This window comes from Lissotriton vulgaris, chromosome 3_1 (genome assembly GCF_964263255.1).
Source record: "Lissotriton vulgaris chromosome 3_1, aLisVul1.2, whole genome shotgun sequence".
NCBI lineage: Eukaryota > Metazoa > Chordata > Amphibia > Caudata > Salamandridae > Lissotriton > Lissotriton vulgaris.
Genome location: NC_141689.1, coordinates 1,607,759,446 through 1,607,780,276, shown reverse-complemented (window position 1 = coordinate 1,607,780,276; position 20,831 = coordinate 1,607,759,446). Strand labels below are relative to the sequence as shown.

Genomic DNA, 20,831 nt, shown 5'->3' with positions numbered 1-20,831 from the left:
GTTGTTTGTGATATTGATAGAATTGCTCATTATTTTTTTTGCTTTGTTTACCTAGTGTATACTTTTCTGTGATTTTGTATAAGTGCTTGTAAAGTAAGAACACTTTCTACTCAAAAAAATGCACTATGCTCAACTCGCAAATACTTACAGTTGTGTTGTGTACAACTAGCAGTGACTAGTGCAAATGTCCCCATTTGAGGACGTTCCTTCTGTGACAAACTGCACCCCCCCCCCCAGTTTGTTTTCCTGCAATGCCTATCTCGCTTCTACGTCCCTATATAAATGTTACACATCTCGCATGGATAATTGGCCAAAATGTCAAGTTGGGGGGGAGCTGTTTTTTTGCATATTATTTGGTAGAGCAAGATGGTAGCTATATGTTTGAAAAGTGTGGTAACCCAGTTAAGGATTACTGTGGAGGATTTGATGGGTTTCTCACTGAAACAGTGCGTTCTGGGTTTTTTATCTGAAACCTAAAAAGATAAAGGTATGCTGTAGATTTGTGGCTCCCTTCCTGCTGCTCACCAAAGGGAGCCTATCTATAAATTGGCTACAGAACACTAGTCCGTCCTATGGCGCGTGCTGCTGTAATTACACTGGCTGTTGCTTGTGTCTGAGACTGCTAGGGTGAGAACCGACAACAGGCTGGCTAGCTACATGCAACACTGGGCTAACAAGGCAGGATGTGTGATAATCATATTTTGGTGGGAGGGGCGGTAGACCAATGACACCTTGCAACAATGTGATTAAATATGTTTGTTGTTCTTGCAATATGCATACTATTTCAGTTTTTATTATAAACTTAAAAGGGACTTCCATCTCACCTCCGCTCTTTCCTGGCCTTTTATTGGTTCCTTTGCATGACACTTTCATTTCTATTTGCTGTAGCATATTTTCCTTTTATCAATGCTTGTTCCTCCTCTGCTTCTCTGATCAATTCCCGCTGCCGAAGTACTGTTAACATCTGCTTTGGTGGAACTATATTTTCATAAAAGTTTTGCCTTTTACTATTGCATCATATTTATATAACAATCTTTCACCCAGAGAGATTAAGTGATTTACATAGAATCACAGGATGTTGCGCCGCCCAGACTTGACCCAGGATCCCCAGCTCTCGAGTCAGCAGCTCTGGCCGCTGCGCCACAAACTCTCCACTCCCATGTTTTCTGTCAGGGAGCTCTTCCCTTCTCCCAGACATGATTGCTGAAAACTGCACTTTCTTCATTACTTAGGCGAAAACGATGCATTACCAATGCTAGCTTGATCTTTGCTATGGCTCTAACACACTAAGCTACACTCTCTCACCTGTTTTCTCAAATGCTGTGGCTCCCACTGCCTGCTGAATTTTGTGTTTTGTTCTGTTTTTTTATAGAATAATAAAAATAGTTAACACAAAACAGCGGATTACCTATTTACAGACCGCAACTATACTCCATTTCTGAAGTTTGCCACTTACATACCTTTTCATAATCCAGAAATAAAACCTGTTTCCAGTCGCACACCCTTGTCTCTTGCTTATCTGTACACCCCCAAACGAATCTGCATTAATGAATGTCGCAAGTACCAATCACAACGCCACACAAGATGAAAATCACAGAACCAGAAGGAAATAGGGTTTAAAATCCTATTACCGAGGCTATCCCACCATTCCAAACTCACAGCATCTACTTAACGTATCAGCACCTTTCATTCCCGCTACCTCAGCCTTAGGAAAACGGTTTCATTGCATGATAAGGAAGGTATGATTAAAAAAATGAGACTTCACACTAATAGCTGCAACCATCATACTTGGGTTAATGCATATGCACATTTCTTCAAATAGCGTATTCTCCTGCAAAGGGGGAACCCAAGTGTCCTGGAATCCCAGTTGCAGTCATTAATTCCTGGATTGGCGCATGCACACAGTTGGCCTAGTTCCCTCTCTTCTGCATAAGAAGTCCCAGCGGAATCGTGCCTGACTTGGGTTGTTGTTTTTTCATTAAGACATGCATAATTTATAAAGTTCTGCTTCTTTCCGCTTTTTCTGTAGGGATATTCCAAATAATAAATGGAGCTTTCTCATTAATTATGTGATAGAAACTAGAAAATGTTGCTCCATATTCAGATATCTTTCCTCCTGCCAAGTCCTGGTGCGAGTAAATCGTCTTGCATCCTATCGGGCATGCCATGTCGTTTCATCAGTTGTAAACACGGTGGTGCTTTTTGTAGTCTTGCTTTCATTAAATGTTTTCACCTCCGCTAAAACTCCTTTATAAGTAGTTTTTCACAGTCTCTTCTTGTGGTGCAAAAAGAGTTCCCAGCTGTGGGATATGGCTATGAATCTACCTCTTCTTCTCTTCTGTCCCAGTGTCCACTTTGCCTAGTCACTCCTTGCTCTACATCACTTGTCAGACCTGTGTGATCCCAACCTTCCTTACCAAATGTCAGGTTTGCCCCACCATCTCTTGCTTGCTGGCCGCTTCCTGCCCTGATCTCTTGGTCATATTTAAGTCCTGCCTTTCCCCTCACACTTCATTCCAGTTGTCAATTCTACATCCTTCCCAACCCTGCCATTTGACTGTCCATCCCTGGCTCTGACTTCTTGACCATTTAAAACCACGCACCTCCCCTTGTCCCCTTGTCATTACTGTCCAATCATGTTTTTGTACCATTTTGTCCTCTTACCTGTCCAGCCTGCCCACCTCTTTTCCTCTGTGTGGAACATGCATTCTACCTCACAAGTGTTTCACAGAGGCTCATTGGCCCAGGGAAGTGAATGGTAGCATGAGTCAAGATAGATTAGGCTATATTGGAACAGGGAAGATGAGTGCCTCTAAGAAAAGGGGGTGGCTCTACAGGAGTTCTTTTCTTGATGGATGTTTGTGAGGTAAGCCCCACTCACCTCTTGGCTCTGAACATATTTTTGGCCAAGAGATTGTCATATGAACCTTGCATGGCACCTGTGATATGTGAAATGGTACAATACCATGATCAGTCCGGTACCGCTCAAACGCTTGGTAACCTAGAATATAAACAAAAATGTCCCAGCCCAGTAACCTAAGCCCTGTTTTAGAATGCACTTTGGTACAATAGTCTAGGATTGGTGGCATGTAACTGGACTGTTTTGGAAGAGGATGGTGTCCGTAGAGGCCGAGGAAAGATTCCCCTGTGTAATGGCAAATACCTTAGATGAACAGCGGCACTGTGGTTGCTGAAGAGGACACAGCAATTTGGGTCCTGCTGTGGGGAAAGGGGGCTTCCTGAAGGACTGAGAACATGTGGTGTAAGGGATGATGATGGATAGATGGACTAGTGGAATCCGTGTAGCAAACAGAACTCTAAGGAATATGGAAAAGCAGTGTCATATGGATACTTCATTACATATATTGCGTTAAGTTAGCATGAGTGTATTACATGTTTAAACAGCCGTTTTGCCTTCGGCTTCAGTTTTGCACACTACACGTACTTGTTGTTGTAGCTTTCACCCTAGAAGCGGCGAGTTGCTTTATTTGAGAATAATATGTTATTCCTATGCTATCAGCTTTGCCTGGTACACTTGGTACAACTGTCTGCACACTGAGAGCTGCACACTCTAAGATTAACCTAACACAAGGTTGCTAGGAGGTCTGATCCTCGCACCACATTAGACATTAGACATAACACAAATAATGTTGATGCCAACATTTTGGGCTCTACGCGGGTTTAAGATAGAGTTACACGGAATGAACGCAGACACTTGGTGCTGCGCATGAAGAGAGCTGGTAGCGGTTGATGTGAACTGCTCCTACTGACATTGAGAGGTATGGGGCCGCCCTGCTAAAACCCGAATGAGACCTTCTTAGATATAATATAATATGCTAGATAGGGTGCGCGAAATATAGGTGATACAGATTTCTATAGAAATTGCATTATAACATGCTAGCACCTTTTGCTTACTATGGATTAGTGACTATGCTGCTGACTCTGATTTTTATAATCTGCATTTTGGTATTATACAAGATACTGCGTTTGAGAACTTTGCATTGAATAATAAATATTTCAAACTTGCACTTGTGTTCTTTGACTCTCAGTTTTGGTTTGAAATGATTATATAACGAAAGAGTGTTCATGTGTTCCACGACTCCTGAGGTATTCTAAAGATCATGTTCTGGTTTGTCTAATACATGGATCATTCCATAATGATCCATGAGACACTGTAGCTAGCTAGGTAACGAGATTTCTGACACTGAGATGAGTTTTTGGATCATCCTAACTCACTGAGGTTCTAGATCTCTATGCACAGTTCTGTGGGAGAACGGAAACCCCGCTACATGGCGCCCAACGGATTGGTTGGCCGTATTTCATGACACTCGAGTAGTATATCATTCATACCTTGACACCTTCATTCCCGTTTCCGGTAAACGGTGGTGTCGGAAAACCTACCTATTTTTGAGATAGGTCTTTTCAAGCTTGAATTCTTCTGAAAACGGTTTCTTTGAATTACTACCCAGTTGTGCTACAAAGTGTTCTTTGTCTTTTTTTTACTTCCTGTGCTACTATGGCCGTGGACATAGCGCAGCATAGCCGCGTCGCGGTTCGCGACCACTTGCGGGGTTATAATGTACCCGCGGAAGGCTTGGCTGTGGTTCTAGTGGTGAGTGCGGAACATGCGTACCCGTACGAATTGTTTTATTCCTGGGTAACGTTTCCGGCTTTGGACGCTAATTCAGGTGTCTACCATTCATACACTGCCTCGGCTGTACCGGCGGCTTATGCTCCGTACAGGGCACTGGAAGTACCTATTGACGCTTGGCAGCACGGAGTTTGGTTTGGTGGCGCCCTACCCCATTCTTTAACCGCTCCGAGGTTAGGTCCTTTATCCATTCCGGGCACAAATTGGCCCGCATTGGGTGGATTTACTCCTCATCCTAATCGCGCCACGTGTAACGTAGCCGACCTGAGGCGTCTTCATGAGGTCTCGGTTGGAGTGATTAGAGCGCTTGTTCATTACATTAGTCGTAATGTTCAAGGCGCAGCCCCCGCAGGTGCGCAGCTTCGAGCAGAACAGGCTGGTTTGAAAATCAGTCCTGTCTTGGTGAATTCCGTTATGGGCAGAAAGCCAGATAGTACGGATGAATTTCCTTACTGGCTTGCCGAGAAATTCGACCAGTTAGAGGCTGTGTTTCCTAATACGACTCCGAGTGAAAAACACCGGATTCTTACGCTTAGTTTACCGAAGGAAATAGCCCCGGACCTTGCTGACTGTGAGACATGGGGTAAGACTTTTGCAGCGGTTTACTCGAGGTGCTTTGGCACACCGTCAGTTTCGAACCTGTCTGCGATCCTCAAGCGTGTTCAGGATGATCACGGACCTGAGTCGGCGGTTGAGTTGGGTATGCGCCTGAACGGTTCATTTGAGACAGTTTGCGGTATTATCCTTGCCAATGTAAAAGGGGATGCAATGAACTTTCAGGTGGCCAATGGTCTGGCGTTAGTACCCGATGCCGAGAAACCCCGTCAGCTGGCAAAAATTATTGTGGCGGCTTATAAAACGGTTGGCCGCAATTCAAGGGGTGCGAAGGTTTTTCTTGACAAAGAAAAAAAGCAACCCCAGGGGCAGTCTTCGGAAACAGGTGGACAGCCCAAGTCCAAAAAACAAACTTGGCCAAAAAAGCAGAATAGGGGTAAGCAACAGCAACAACAGACACAGGTCTCTAGTCCGGCACCTTCGCAACCTGCGCAGTCTGAGCGAGTTTATGAATTGCGCGATCGCGCTACGATTAAATCGCCTGACAGATATCAGGCAACTGACCAACGCTCTCCTCGTTCCTTTCAGGACTCATCGGCTCCGTCAACCGGTGGTGGAGGGGGCGGCAGGGGCAGGGGTGGTCAGCAAGGACGTGGCCAGCCCCGCACGCGAAGTGAAGGGGACAAGCGGGACGACTCTACGCCAAAGAGACCGCAGTTTGCCAAGAAGAAAGTCGCTGCCTTAACGGCGCATCGATATGCCCCAGATAGTGAGAACGCGGCTTCGGAATCTGACGTGGGCTCTGACCTTGCTGGACAGCGCGGCGGAGATTACCATAGTGAGAGAGGCCCTCCGTCCACTGTTGAAGGTGACAGCGACTGACACTTATGTTGTAATCGAAACAGCTGATACACATGTTGCTCCCCCTGAAAGACTTTTTGAAATTGTCCTGTTAATTGAAGGTGACATGCAGCGAACTGTAAAAGGGGTATTCTGGGAAAACCTTTCAGATACGTATGACATTTTGCTTTCGGAGGCTGACTGGCCCCCACCTTTTGTTCTCGCAGCTCCGCGAGGGGAGGAGGTAATCCTCCCCAGTTTCGCGCACACTGTACCGAGAGTGGAAGCGCTGCATTTTGCAGAAGAGTGGGCTCTGGCGCTTGCGCCGGCTGTGTACCGAAATCAGTGTGGCTGGGATAAATTGTCCCCTAGCCATGAGATTCCTTTACGGTCACAGCCTCAGCCACAACCCCAGTACCCCATACGGCGTGAAGCTAAAGCTTCGGTCGCGGCTATCCTTGAACAATTGGAATATCAAGGTGTAATTGAAACATGTGTGTCACCAATGAATAATCCCCTTTTTACTGTTAACAAGCCGGACGGCTCATATCGTCTGGTTTTGGATTACCGGCATTTGAACTCGCATTGCCGTAACTGTGCAGTACAGAATACTCACGGCTCTGCCCTAGTGAATAGTCTTGAGCGTAAACGGTTCAAAACCACGCTTGACATTTCCAATGGTTTTTATGCACATAGATTAGATGGTCTCAGTTCCCAATGGACCAGTTTTACATGCGGCGGCGTACAAAAAATGTTTAAACGACTCCCAATGGGATATAAAAATAGTCCTGGAGTGTTTTCCGCCCGCATTGTCTCTCTTTTGGAGAGTTTCGATCCAGTTGCATGTTCGTATGTGGATGACATTTATCTCACAGACGACGAGCTTTGGGTGCATCTGTGTCGAGTAAACAGCATAATTTGTAACTTTGCAGACATGGGTTACAAGTTTAACTTTGCAAAGTCACACATTGCGGAGTACACAGTGTTGTTTCTAGGTTATGAACTTAACCATGAAGGAAAGGGATTAGCTCCTCACTTCCTGGAAAAGTGCGCGCAGTTGCGCTCTCCGACAACGCTGAAAAAATTACAGTCTTTACTGGGTTTTTTAAATTTCGGGAGGACATACATTCCGGAATATGCCCAGCGTATCAAGCCTTTATATGCTTTGGTACAACCATCTTTTTCCAAATCATGCTGGCTGCCTGAGCATTCAGCCATTCTGCAGTCTTTGCAGGCTGATTTGCTCACTTCTGACTACTTACAGACCCGTGATAACCAAACCAACCTGGTGATAAGAATTATCCCTGGGACGGTGGGTTTCACGTACCTGACTTTTAATGAGGGGGATACTGTACCTATTGCTTACAAGTCACACTTGTACACTTCGGCTGAACTGCGTTTTTCCACTGTGGAGAAAGTGTTAACGGCTGTGCAGATGGCAATTCTTAAAGAACGTGCCCTGTCGCAGGGAAAGCGCATGTTGGTTGTTACCCCGTGTCCTGCATTGGAGGCGGTCACGAAAGCCAGTGTACCGAATTCTAAAGCTTTGCACCCTCGGTGGATTCAGTGGGCTACATCCTTGACATCTCAGGATGTCACGTTTATTTTTGACGCCGCTTTACGGTCACAGGAGTATTTGCAGTATGAATTTGTTCATCCTGCTCCTTTAGCAATGCGGCCGTTGGAGGATTTCCACTGTATCATTTACACGGATGGTTCGGCGCAGGTTGCGCATGGCTCTAAACATGCCTACGTTTCCGCTTGCGCCATTGTGGTCGGTGCCATGGTGAACGATGAGTTCAAGTCCAGTGTCGTGCACACGCAGACACTTGGAGACTGCACCGCACAATTAGCAGAGCTCCGTGCTCTTATGCTCGCATTGGAGTACGCAGATCCTAGTGTGACAACTTTAATCGTAAGTGATTCTTACTACTGTGTCCAGTCTTACAATGAGAACTTGTTCTTTTGGATTCAGAATGATTTTCGTGATTCCAAAGGTAGCACAATAAAACATAAAATGATCTGGGTCCGAGTGGCGGAACTTAAAGAAAAGCTGCCGCTCGTGTTTGTGATTCATACTCTCGGCCACCAGCGCGTGGGAGTCCACGCTGTTGGCAATTCGCTTGCTGATGAGGCAGCGAAGTCTGCGGTATCAAAATACTTAGTTGCAGCGGTCACGAGGTCCAAGAGCAAAATAGATGACGACATCTTGGCGGCTGTTGCTGCCACGGCGAAGGGAGGTAAATATCCTGCGGGGTTCCCTTCGAAATACACATACCACTTAAGTCCCGATAAGGTTCCTTATGTGAAAATTCCTGAAGTTGGAGAGCGTCTAATTCCCAACTCGGATCGCAGAGCTTCTCTGATTACAGCGGCTCATGAAGGTGTGGCGTCTGCGCATGCGGGCGTCTCAGCCACTGTATCACAGCTACAACAGAGGTTCTGGTGGCGGGGACTGTACAAACAGACGCGCGATTATGTCCTTATGTGTGACATTTGTCAGCAGATTAAGCCTTCTACTGCTGCGCGTCCGCCTCAGACAAAGTTGTACATTTCTAATAAACCGCTTGGTTGTGTTTATTTGGATCACTGCGGTCCTTTCTCTTCTGATACTGCGTATAAATACATCTTAGTAGCAGTTGACTCATGCACACGCTTTGTGTGGTTATGGCCGCATCGCAGCGCTGATTCACGGACTGTCATTAAGGATTTGCGTGTCTTTGTGGGAATCTTTGCTTGTGGTGCTTTCCATTCGGACCAGGGTCCGGCTTTCGCCTCTAAGGCGTATAAGGATGCTATGGTTTCGTTGGGAGTACAGGTGAAGTTTTCAAGCCCCTACAGGCCTGAGGGCAATTCTGTGGTAGAAAGAATGAACCGCGACTTAAAGCAATCTTTGACAGCCCGAGTTATAGGCACTGGTAGAAACTGGCTGACCCACCTCTATGGCGTGCAGCGTGCGCTTAATAATCTCCCTAGAAGGTCTCTGGGTGGGCGGACCCCATACGAAATGCTCTTTGGTATCAAGATGTACGTCCCTGACCTTGATGGTGCAGACTGCCAGGCCCAGGCCGCGGCCTTTGACGTAGATGAACATTGCAATGTTTTACAGGATCTACAAAAGACCAGAGACAGTCTTGCAAAGGAACACTTGCCCTCCACGTCGGATGATGCGTTGCAGATCCCGGTAGTTGGCTGGCTACCCCAAGTTGGAGAACTGGTTCGAGAGAAGATCGATAACAAAAAGGAATTTGGTCCCTCATATCGAGCGCCAGTTCGGGTCCTTGGAGTGAAGGGCACAAGAATAGTCATTTTACCACCACTTTCAGGTCGTAAAGAAAACAGATTTATTTCTATTGACAATGTCAAGACACACAGGGTGGCCGATTCTTCATAGCATGACACCGGCTGTATCCTGTCCTTCCATGGTGAGGCACTCTGTGCTGGCTATTACATCCGGTGCAGATCAGGAGGTGTCCCTCGAGATGCCTGCCATATCAAGTCCTTTATTAAATACTATTCCTGTTACTAACATTGATGAGGTGACCTATGCAGATCCTGCTGATTTATCCATGTCCGATTTACATGCACGTTTGGCTAACCAGTCCAGATTCTCTTTTGACTCTGTTTCGGAACTTTCAAAGAAACCATCAACTATTGCAAAATATGCCACGTTGTTTAAAAAACATTTTTTAATTCCGCCTTGGACATACGTTTGGCTGATACTATTTTCGTTTTATCTTTTTATGTCAATTGGTTTTGTGTTTTATTTTTTCCGCCTGATTGATGGCCATTATGTGAAAGAAAGAACAGGAATTCGGTACCTTAATGGAACATTGGCCCCTCACTCCTCCTCGCATTCAGCACACAGACTAAAGAGAGACTTACATTCAGTACAAATTACTGCTTGGCCTGTCCTTGATGGGATTGTGTGGGATGCGGTTAGGTTTCAGATACATGGCCCCACAGAAGTTATTAATGTTCCTAATGTGCTTAGAGTAAACATGGGAGATGTGATTAAGCAAAATATTCGTTCTGATGATTGGGATCTTCAGGCAGTAGAAGCATTGTTCTCTGATTTGAAATATTATGCGGCCTTTGATGATGAGGATTTGTATTTAGATTCTGTCAATTATGGTGATTTATTTTGTTACCAACATTATGGAAATCATTTCTTGCACAAGACAAGTTCCAGGCGGGTTCCTGTGAATTACACTCAGTGGGAACATTGCCCTGCTCCTTTACAGGGGAGCTCAAGTACTTTTTTGGGAAAATACTCTTACTTTACAGATTTTAATCAATCAAATCCTGAGTCTTTTTACTTCAAGGTGAAACAGAAATCAATGCCAAAAGTTAGACTGACTGACACAAAATTGTTGTATTCAAAGTCCTTTCTAGAAAGGTTATCTGTGGATGGCTATGAGTTATGGAAGGATGTTATTGACCTTAAATCGGTTTGGGGTACCAAAGATTGGCAGGTACAAGGCTCTGAGGCTTTGCATCGTGCATGTCTCATCCCAAATCACATGTTGTTTTTAAATTCGACTATTTCCCAAACAACATGTTTTGGATTGGCTACATCTAAAAAATTAAATACCCCTACTATCCCTGATTTGGAAGAATATTCAGGTTGGAGTAATTTCACTACATTGTCCATAAGTGAGGTACAAGCACTTTTGCAGAATTCCTCCTTTAATATTTCCAGTTTTGATCCGGATGGGTGGCTTTTATGGCAAAGAAGCTCTGATTCTTGCCAAAGTCGTTTTTTGGGTTTGTCTGAGGGTTTTACACGCATCAGGCCAGATCCCAGGTTTGACCAAGATCACACTGTTACAACTTATTCAGTAGGCAAATTGTGTCAGAACTGGTTACAACATTCCACTTTAGCTGCAGTTAAACTGCATCTGTCCCAGTTGAATGAAAACATAGAGTTAAATGATTTTATAAAAGGCCCAACTATGGGTAGGTCTAAACGCTTTATTTATGCTATTTACAATGAAATTTGGAAATTTTCAAGAGTCGAAGCAGCTAAACGCCTGAGGGCTATTGATCAAGCCAATTTAGAAAAAGTGCTTGCAGTGGTCGATAATAGTATTAACACGCTTTCTTCCAGAATTTACACATTGGATAATATTGTTTCTTCTGTTGTTGATATTGTACATGATGAAGTGTCCACGTTATACCATGGTCAAAATCAATTACGTTCTGTAATGCAGTTTGCCTGGACTCTACAGACAATTAAGGCTGGTCGAGTTCCCTGGACCTCATTGAACGTTTCATCACTTTTTGCCCCTTTTAATCTTACTGATAAACAGCGCATGCTTTCAATGCGTGATGCATCGTTTTCTATGTTACATATTGAGAAGCTAGAATCCTTACCTTTTTCTGTTGCTGAAACCACCACTGCCACGTGGCTTATTCATGGTTTAATTACATTACCATTTCCCTTATATAAATTTACTAACTGTATGCGGTATATTGCTATAGGACGATATGAGCCACTAGGGAATGCATTCCTACATGAGGCATGGTCATTACCATACACATACAGATGTCTGAAAGATGGAAAAGAAGTGAATCTTAATGGTGAGGAATGCACACAGTCACCTGACCATTCATTAATATGCAGACACATTCAGTTACACGGTTCTTGTAATCAGGACCGCCCAAATTTAGCATGTGTTTTAAAAGGCACGCCAGTTCCAGCAGTAGTGCCCACATTTACATTATTAGCTAATGGTAGTTATTTGCTTTTAAACAACGAATTATGTTGTGGTTTATTAATTGGTGTGGCTTATATAGTTACTGTATCAGAGCGTGTAGTGTGCTGCAAGAATGTTCTATACCCACCCACGCATGGCTCTTCAGATGTCTCCATCTGGCCTCGGATCCCAACCTTGGAAGCGAAATTCAATGGTTTAAGCAGAATAAGGGCTCTTTTGTCTCAAAAACAAGTGACCCTGAGTTCGGCCCGGGAAACTTATGTCCTTCACATAGCTAACACCCGCACAGAGGTGCAGGCGCTTTTAAACACTGATTTGCCATTTCATTTCTGCGAGCTGGTACACCAGATTTTTAATGCTTCTTCAACGACTGGGCTGGCACATTTTTTTAAACTAGTAAGCAGTGGCCTCGTGACTACGTTTGAAAAAGTTTTTGGTATCATTCCCACGTTTTTCCACACTATTTTTGGGAGTTTGTTTGGTGGAATACCTGTATTGCTGGCTGTGGCCGCAGGCTTTCTGTTGGTGTTTTTCTTCATAAAACATGGATGCCCATCCTGCACAAGACGCCGTTCAACGCCTCCTGACACTGTGCCGTAATCGGATGCTCAATTACTATGGAACTTTGCCGCTTGCAGCATTAAGCACGGCCTATAGATTGTCATTTCGGTTCACCGACTTCACGTGTGTCCAACCTGTGTTTCACTGCCTAAACTGCGAGTTCGATTGGGCCATTGATTTGTGCCTATGCTTGAGGACTGCTCCTGACGTCGATTTTGATCAGCTAATGCGTCCCGTTGTGGCTCACGAGCTGATCTGTTCTGGCGAGAGAGTTATGGCCTTGGCAGCGATAAATGGAGTTCTGGGCCAATGGGAGATCTCTGCAGCGGCGAATGCCTTTCTGACACACAGCGATCTGGTGAACCCACCGAGTTGTCCTCTGACGTTGCAGGAGGATCCGATGCTGGAGGAGCACGTATGTTCTTTCACATTGCTAAATTGGATGGCTGAACTATTTTCGGATGATGGCAGTGATTTCATACTGGAGGCTGTTGCAACTTTCTTTGCATATACTTTCCAATCGTGAGATGCCTGGGAGGAATGCTTTGTGGTGAAATATGACTTTCCCCTCGCTGAATTGGAGAGATGAACTATGTTCAGCTGATGGAGAGTTCACTCACGTGATGTCGCTGGAGATAACGTCTAGGTGGCACATGACTTTGGATATCGGATAAGTGCCTTGGTTTTTCTCTTACAAACATTTGAAAGGATGAGACCTGGTTCTACATTCGTAATTTTGAGACCTGGCGGATGACTTTTGATTCAAGGGTTTTTGTGTTTTTTTTATTTAGAATTGAGGCCACTGTAGGCATTCATACATATTCATTCATACATATTTTAGCTTATTTTTGCTCAAGATTATTGAATTTTGCTTTCAATTTTTGTATCTGATTTAGTATTGCCTTTTCCCTTATGATTGGCGGTGCTCGGACCAATGGGGGGGTGTCATATGGATACTTTATTACATATATTGCGTTAAGTTAGCATGAGTGTATTACATGTTTAAACAGCCGTTTTGCCTTCGGCTTCAGTTTTGCACACGACACGTACTTGTTGTTGTAGCTTTCACCCTAGAAGCGGCGAGTTGCTTTATTTGAGAATAATATGTTATTCCTATGCTATCAGCTTTGCCTGGTACACTTGGTACAACTGTCTGCACACTGAGAGCTGCACACTCTAAGATTAACCTAACACAAGGTTGCTAGGAGGTCTGATCCTCGCACCACATTAGACATTAGACATAACACAAATAATGTTGATGCCAACATTTTGGGCTCTACGCGGGTTTAAGATAGAGTTACACGGAATGAACGCAGACACTTGGTGCTGCGCATGAAGAGAGCTGGTAGCGGTTGATGTGAACTGCTCCTACTGACATTGAGAGGTATGGGGCCGCCCTGCTAAAACCCGAATGAGACCTTCTTAGATATAATATAATATGCTAGATAGGGTGCGCGAAATATAGGTGATACAGATTTCTATAGAAATTGCATTATAACATGCTAGCACCTTTTGCTTACTATGGATTAGTGACTATGCTGCTGACTCTGATTTTTATAATCTGCATTTTGGTATTATACAAGATACTGCGTTTGAGAACTTTGCATTGAATAATAAATATTTCAAACTTGCACTTGTGTTCTTTGACTCTCAGTTTTGGTTTGAAATGATTATATAACGAAAGAGTGTTCATGTGTTCCACGACTCCTGAGGTATTCTAAAGATCATGTTCTGGTTTGTCTAATACATGGATCATTCCATAATGATCCATGAGACACTGTAGCTAGCTAGGTAACGAGATTTCTGACACTGAGATGAGTTTTTGGATCATCCTAACTCACTGAGGTTCTAGATCTCTATGCACAGTTCTGTGGGAGAACGGAAACCCCGCTACAGCAGTAAACATTCTGAAAGCAGCAACACTGCACAAATTGTGTGGGTGAATGCAACATATTGTCTTAGGATCTTCTGTGCCCCAAAAACGCCAGAGTGAGTTGTGGCTGCTGTGCTCTCTCTCCTTTTACCAAGGTGTCTGCCAGCGGCGAGAGCGGTGTCCAAGACCTCATGAAACACTATCACCCCTTCACTATTCTTACCCCTTGCCCCATTCCTCCTGCATCTCTCCCCCCCTGGGCCCAGAGGGAAGTGTTATGATGGAATCTGATACCACCCCAAGGTAAATCAATCTCTGTTGCTTTCCCTGTCCTATTTCTTAGTCCACATTTCTTGTAAGGTAGAACTGTTCTATGTTTGGGCTTCTCCCAAACCAGAGACTTGAATAAAAATCAGTCTTGGCACAGGAAGCTACTGGGAGTAGCGAATGGACAGAGATTAGATCTGCACCCGAGCACCAGATTCCTTCTACAGATGTGTGGCTAACCTTCTCTCCCTTATTTCCTTTGCACAGACGACTCAGGAGTGGAGGGCTGCTGAGAAATGTCCTCTTCCCAATGACCTTCCCAGAGCCAAAGTGCAGGCTACATAGATATCTCTGAGTAGCTGGCTGGCTGACTACAATTGTTGCCGGAGCCATGCGGTAACCATGAGACCACAATGGCGAAGGACAGGAAGATTGTAATGCAGGGGAGTTGCACATCCCCTCTCAAAATGTAATTCTTTCTAGTCCTTCTCTTAATGAACACTGTTACACAGCTGTTATACTTAAGCAATGGTTGGGGCTGTTGTACCCTGAACAAACCAAATAACATAACCGTTTCGTTTTGACAACACTAAGTAATGGATAACAAAAATATTTTTTGACATGTTAGAAAGGTTTACACACCCCTCTCTCTCTCTCTTTTTTTAAGCGCCAGGATACCCGTCGGGTGATAGAGCGCTATATAAGCACCTCATTACATTACATTAAGCATGTTACCGAGTTTTACACAGTAAGCATCGAAAGGGTTCTGTAATATTAGTTATGATTTTAAGAGTTTTGCCCCACAAATAATCTTTACTCGGGAAAATAAACTATTCATTTCTAAAGGCTGTTTAGCCACATCATCGGCCAAAAATCACAAGTGCTGTCTCCCCAAATTCTTTTTAAAAATACTTAATTGAAACCAATACTGATCATTTTTAGGGATTATAATATCGAATTCGAGTTTGTTAGGGATGTTCTCCCCAAAGAACAAAGAAACTGTTTTGCGCATTAAACTGCCCCTTTGAACAGTTGAGTGTCCCCCTAGACCCTATTTTCACCTTAAACAATACTTTAAATAAAGCATTGAAAGCAATCCGGAGTGACAATTGATTCCAGCAATGGAGACGTAGTTGACCTTTCCTCACTGTATAGCTGTGTTCTATGTTAATTGATTTCAGCCGCTCTAACTGCATGACACTATAATTAGCCAACCATTTTGGAAAGGAAGAGTGCTCTGGGAGTCACGGAGGCCGAGAATTTGCATTAACTTGCATATATAAAGAAAGATTTGAGTTGCAGTTGAAAGCCAGTGGTGGTTTGAGTCAGGCTGCAGCATGTGAACTAGGAAACTTAAAAGCAAGAACTAGTTTCAGCTCCAGAGGTATGAGGAAGGTAGGTGGCTGGGCAGTTGTCCGGATTGTGTTGAGTAAGCTTAGTCAACGCGGGCATACAGAAGATTGGTTTTTGAATAACGCCGTTCGAGGGGCTTGTCATGATGCATCCTATATAATACTCCTTACAAGCTGAAGAGACTTGTTAACATCATTCATAATTCCGTTTTATATTGAAGTGGAAATTGGGATGACATCTGCCCTTTGGACCAATTCAGTCTGACTGGTACTACAATGGAGTTGTGGCCAATTAAAATTTGTTGGCCCATATGAACTTTTGACATCTCTAGTTAGGTAGAGACTTAACAGTGTTTCTAATTCTCCCCACACGACTTGAAACTCAAGCCCTGAACAGTTTAATGCCCAAATGACACATTAAGGATCCAGTGAGAAGTTCATCACATTGATTACCAGAAGATCAGCGAGAGTTGTAGTCCTCAAGAAGGTAGATAAAATAATCTAGGTAACCAAAAGGCATAGACCATTATTTTTCCCCATAATTAGCCTTGCACTGAACAAGTGTACATGAAATATTGATTCAGAAATGCACAGTGACAACATACTAGTTTCAAAGAGTGATGATTGTGTATTTTTAACTCTTCCCATTATGTATTTGTGCTATATAACTTGTATTTGTATGTGTATTTAAATTTGTGATAATCTGTAATGAATTGTAATATTTACAGTAGTTGAGCAAATGAGGTTTTGCACAGAATTATACAATAAAATAGCTTTTTTCATGTATAAAAAATAAAAAGGAAAAACACCTCCCATAAGTTAGTAGGATATATAAAAATAGATTTCACATTTTTCCCAGGTTCTAAAGTAGTGCCACAATGGTTATTTCTTTGAGTTCCAGACATCAGTATTAAACTGCAATGTCCACTGTTGTATCAGTTATTCATTAATGCACTATTGATATGTTTGGTTTTGTATGGGTTGCAGTTTGAATGCGTGCTCTTTCTACTATAAAGTCTTGGGGAGTCAATTGTTTTTGTAATCTTTATGAAACTATGCCATATACTGCGTGTATACCTTCGCCCGACCCTCTTCCCATGTGCTTTCACAGAGTGTACTGACAGTAATGCCAGAGTAGCATTTGCAAAACTGACGGAGGAATGCTGTAGTATTTTAATCGCAAAAAACACAGTTGATGGACAGAATGTAGAACAATGTCATACATTCACCCCAGTACAAGGATCTGGGCCTAAATCCATGGTTTTTTTGCACTCCACACCACCCTGGGTTAGACACTGGCTATATGCAAATCAGCTCTGACCCTGTGCCTCATGGGAACAGTCCAGTCCGAACTACCAAGCCATGTCTTTCCCAGACCGGAATCAAGCATCCAAGGACCGGTTTCTGGCTATCAGCCTGGATAGCTTGACTCCAGTGGTGTGGAGAGCCTGGGACTCACATCTGAGTATACCCAGCACACTCGGGGTGAAAATTGCAAAAAACACAGTTGATGGACAGAATGTAGAACAATGTCATACATTCACCCCAGTACAAGGATCTGGGCCTAAATCCATCGTTTTTTTGCACTCCACACCACCCTGGGTTAGACACTGGCTATATGCAAATCAGCTCTGACCCTGTGCCTCATGGGAACAGTCCAGTCCGAACTACCAAGCCATGTCTTTCCCAGACCGCAATCAAGCATCCAAGGACCGGTTTCTGGCTATCAGCCTTCATCAGCCTGGATAGCTTGACTCCAGTGGTGTGGAGAGCCTGGGACTCACGTCTGAGTATACCCAGCACACTTGGGGTGAAAATTGCAAAAAACACAGTTGATGGACAGAATGTAGAACAATGTCATACATTCACCCCAGTACAAGGATCTGGACCTAAATCCATCGTTTTTTTGCACTCCACACCACCCTGGGTTAGACACTGGCTATATGCAAATCAGCTCTGACCCTGTGCCTCATGGGAACAGTCCAGTCCGAACTACCAAGCCATGTCTTTCCCAGACCGGAATCAAGCATCCAAGGACCGGTTTCTGGCTATCAGCCTTCATTCAGCCTGGATAGCTTGACTCCAGTGGTGTGGAGAGCCTGGGACTCACGTCTGAGTATACCCAGCACACTCGGGGTGAAAATTGCAAAAAACACAGTTGATGGACAGAATGTAGAACAATGTCAAGCAAGCCGGGCCGACGACGGCTGAAATGCCAGAAACCGGTCCCTGGAAGCTTCTTTCCCTCCAGTGAAAGAATTGGCTTGGTAGTTTGGTCTGCCCTGTTCCCATGATGCACTGGGCCAGGGACAGACTAATTTGCATATAGCCATGTTCTGAGCTGGGATGGTGCAGTGAGCTAAAAAACGGTGTTGGATCAAGCCCTGATCTCTTGACTGGATGAGAGTATTCTGCTTAATTCAGAAACTCTGTCCATCACCACCCCTTGTTGTTAAATATTTTGTCCACCATAAGCGTGGAAGGGTATACTCAGACGTGAGTCCCTTACTCATTGCACCATCAGGATTCAAGCAAGCCGGGCCGACGACGGCTGAAATGCCAGAAACCGGTCCCTGGAAGCTTGTTTCCGTCCAGTGAAAGAATTGGCTTGGTAGTTTGGTTTGCCCTGTTCCCATGATGCACTGGGCCAGGGACAGACTAATTTGCATATAGCCATGTTCTGAGCTGGGATGGTGCAGTGAGCTACAAAACGGTGTTGGATCAAGCCCTAATCTCTTGACTGGGTGAGAGTATTCTGCTTAATTCAGAAACTCTGTCCATCACCACCCCTTGTTGTTAAATAATAGTAGTATTTTAATCAGCAGTGGAGGTCGATAATTGGAGATTAGGGGTTTCAGGGGGGGCACTCATGCATACTCACACCCAATCGCACACTCACTGACATCACACACTCACATGTACACACTAAATATTCAATAAAAACATAACACCTTCTGCAGCGTTTCTGGAGGGAAGCCTCGGAGATTCCAGGAGTGTTGGGACTGCTGCCGTCTCTTGTTGGCTGACCTTAGGTCCGCCAATCAGCGAAGGTGGCAGTCCCTACCGCGTCACAGAGTGGAGTGGGTCAGGTCATTGAAAGTTGCTGAGCCCCACGCCACTATGTGATGAGGTGTCACTGATAGACACTCAGCCCTGGGCACGTCAGGACTTAAAACTTCAACCAGGTCGAATCTCCCACTCGTCACGGGGAGGAGGGCATTAAGGTGCTTTGCAAGGGGCTGTGACATCTTCAGACCGGCAAAGTTCAGCACGGGCAGCCAGGTGCTTGTGCATTTAGCGCATGTAGAGCACCTGGCTGCCTGACCTTAAGATAAAGAGTGCCTGTCAGACTGACCTTTCCTCGGCTTCACAGACACTATTTATGTCCGGAAAAAGGTGGGGGGACATGGCCGTTAGACTGGCTGCTGCAGTTAGCAGGTGTGTCCTACACCATTGTAGCCGCCAGTGCGTGTAGTACAGCATCAGTATGATCAGTGCTTTTGTTCACTAGCTAGTCCGTTCCCATCTACAGGACTTTTTCTCTTATGGGCCATCTTCTGTTTGTGATGTAGGTGTACCAAAAGTTCAGACAGTGCTGTAAGTTTACATTCAACCACACAGCAGTGGCTGCTTATTACACATTAGAGTGTTAAGGAAGTAGTTTTATTTTATACGTTCTTCTTCTTATACTTTTCAATAAAGTTTTATTTTTTTAATCATTTTCTTAAGCTCATCTGCGTCATACGTGGCATTTGTGTGTTTTGCAAGAAGCAGGAGCACAATACTTTGAGAAACCGAGTTAAAAGTTGTTACGCCGACAGTAGTGCTATCACTATGTCATTTGGCACTGGTGCATGTTACATGGAGCAAAGAACATTGGAGTAGTAACATAGTCATTATATGGTTTCACAATGGTAATAAGCGTCCTAAACATTCGGTTAGTTAAAGTGAAGCTAAAAAGATAAGTTCTAACAATTCTTGAAGGAGAATTCTAGTTGAAAAGGCAAGTTCTAGTTGATTATTAGTTGTTTTGAATCTTTGTAGTTCCAGATAGTGGGTCTTGCCCCCTAGACATTGTTCTTCTATGTATTGTAAGCAGCTTGCCTAAATAAGGTGCTTTGTCGAAGAATCGCTTTGTAATTGATTCAGAAAGTTTTAAATCTGATTTTAACAAATGCAGATACTACGGAATGAAAGAAATAAACCCGTATTTCCTCGTGGACAATGCAAGTCTTGCTGTGGAGTTCAAATTAATCTTAAGAGAACAAGAGGATTGAGGTACACCATCTAGAACAGCCTTACCAAAATCTACTTGATACATGATCAGGACCTTAGCACCTGTCCTCAGTTGGCCAGGAGATAGCAGGTGTTGGATCTTCTTTACAGAATGAAGGAAAATTTGGCAATTGCAGTTCATCTGTTAATAAGTGGGGTGAGCATAAAAGTGGGGTTGAATGTACATCATATTGACTTACTGTGGAGCAAAGTGATGGAGAAATATCTTCCACTTGGAGTTCAATAATTGCTTGGTCAACACTGTTTTTATGTTCGGTGGTAGTGAGAAGAAATGCAGTTTTTTAGAGGATTCAGTATCAAAAAAATTGTCAGTTAGGTATTGTTATCGTAGTTTCATGAGAATGATTCAAGGAGTGATCATTTAATTTACGCACAAAGGTTTAAGATATATTTGTGTCTCATCTGCATATTAATAAGTTGACATTCCTGACCCCTGCAGTATTGAACTTGGCCCTTTAAGGAGCTAGTCAGAGTTTGTGTTGATATGGAGCCCTGATTCATACCATGTGTTATTGCTACACTTTCAGAGATGCCTTCTATTTTTACCAGATTTGTGTCAGTTGGTTAGAAAATAGGAATGCAATCTTAACCCATCCACAAAAACCCATCAGCTGTACCTCTAATTCAAATCCTTCTCTCTCTCTCTATCTCTCGAATCCTAAATTGAACTAGCAATTGTGTATTGGTGGCAGATAATCTAATTTCTGTTGTAGGTG

The 20,831-nt window shown here is 43.9% G+C and overlaps 1 protein-coding gene across 3 annotated transcripts in view; it reads left to right on the top strand.

Moving 5' to 3' along the window:
• Positions 1-20,831, top strand: part of SLC44A1 (solute carrier family 44 member 1) — a 576,430-nt gene that overhangs the window by 281,871 nt on the left and 273,728 nt on the right. The window lies entirely within an intron of this gene.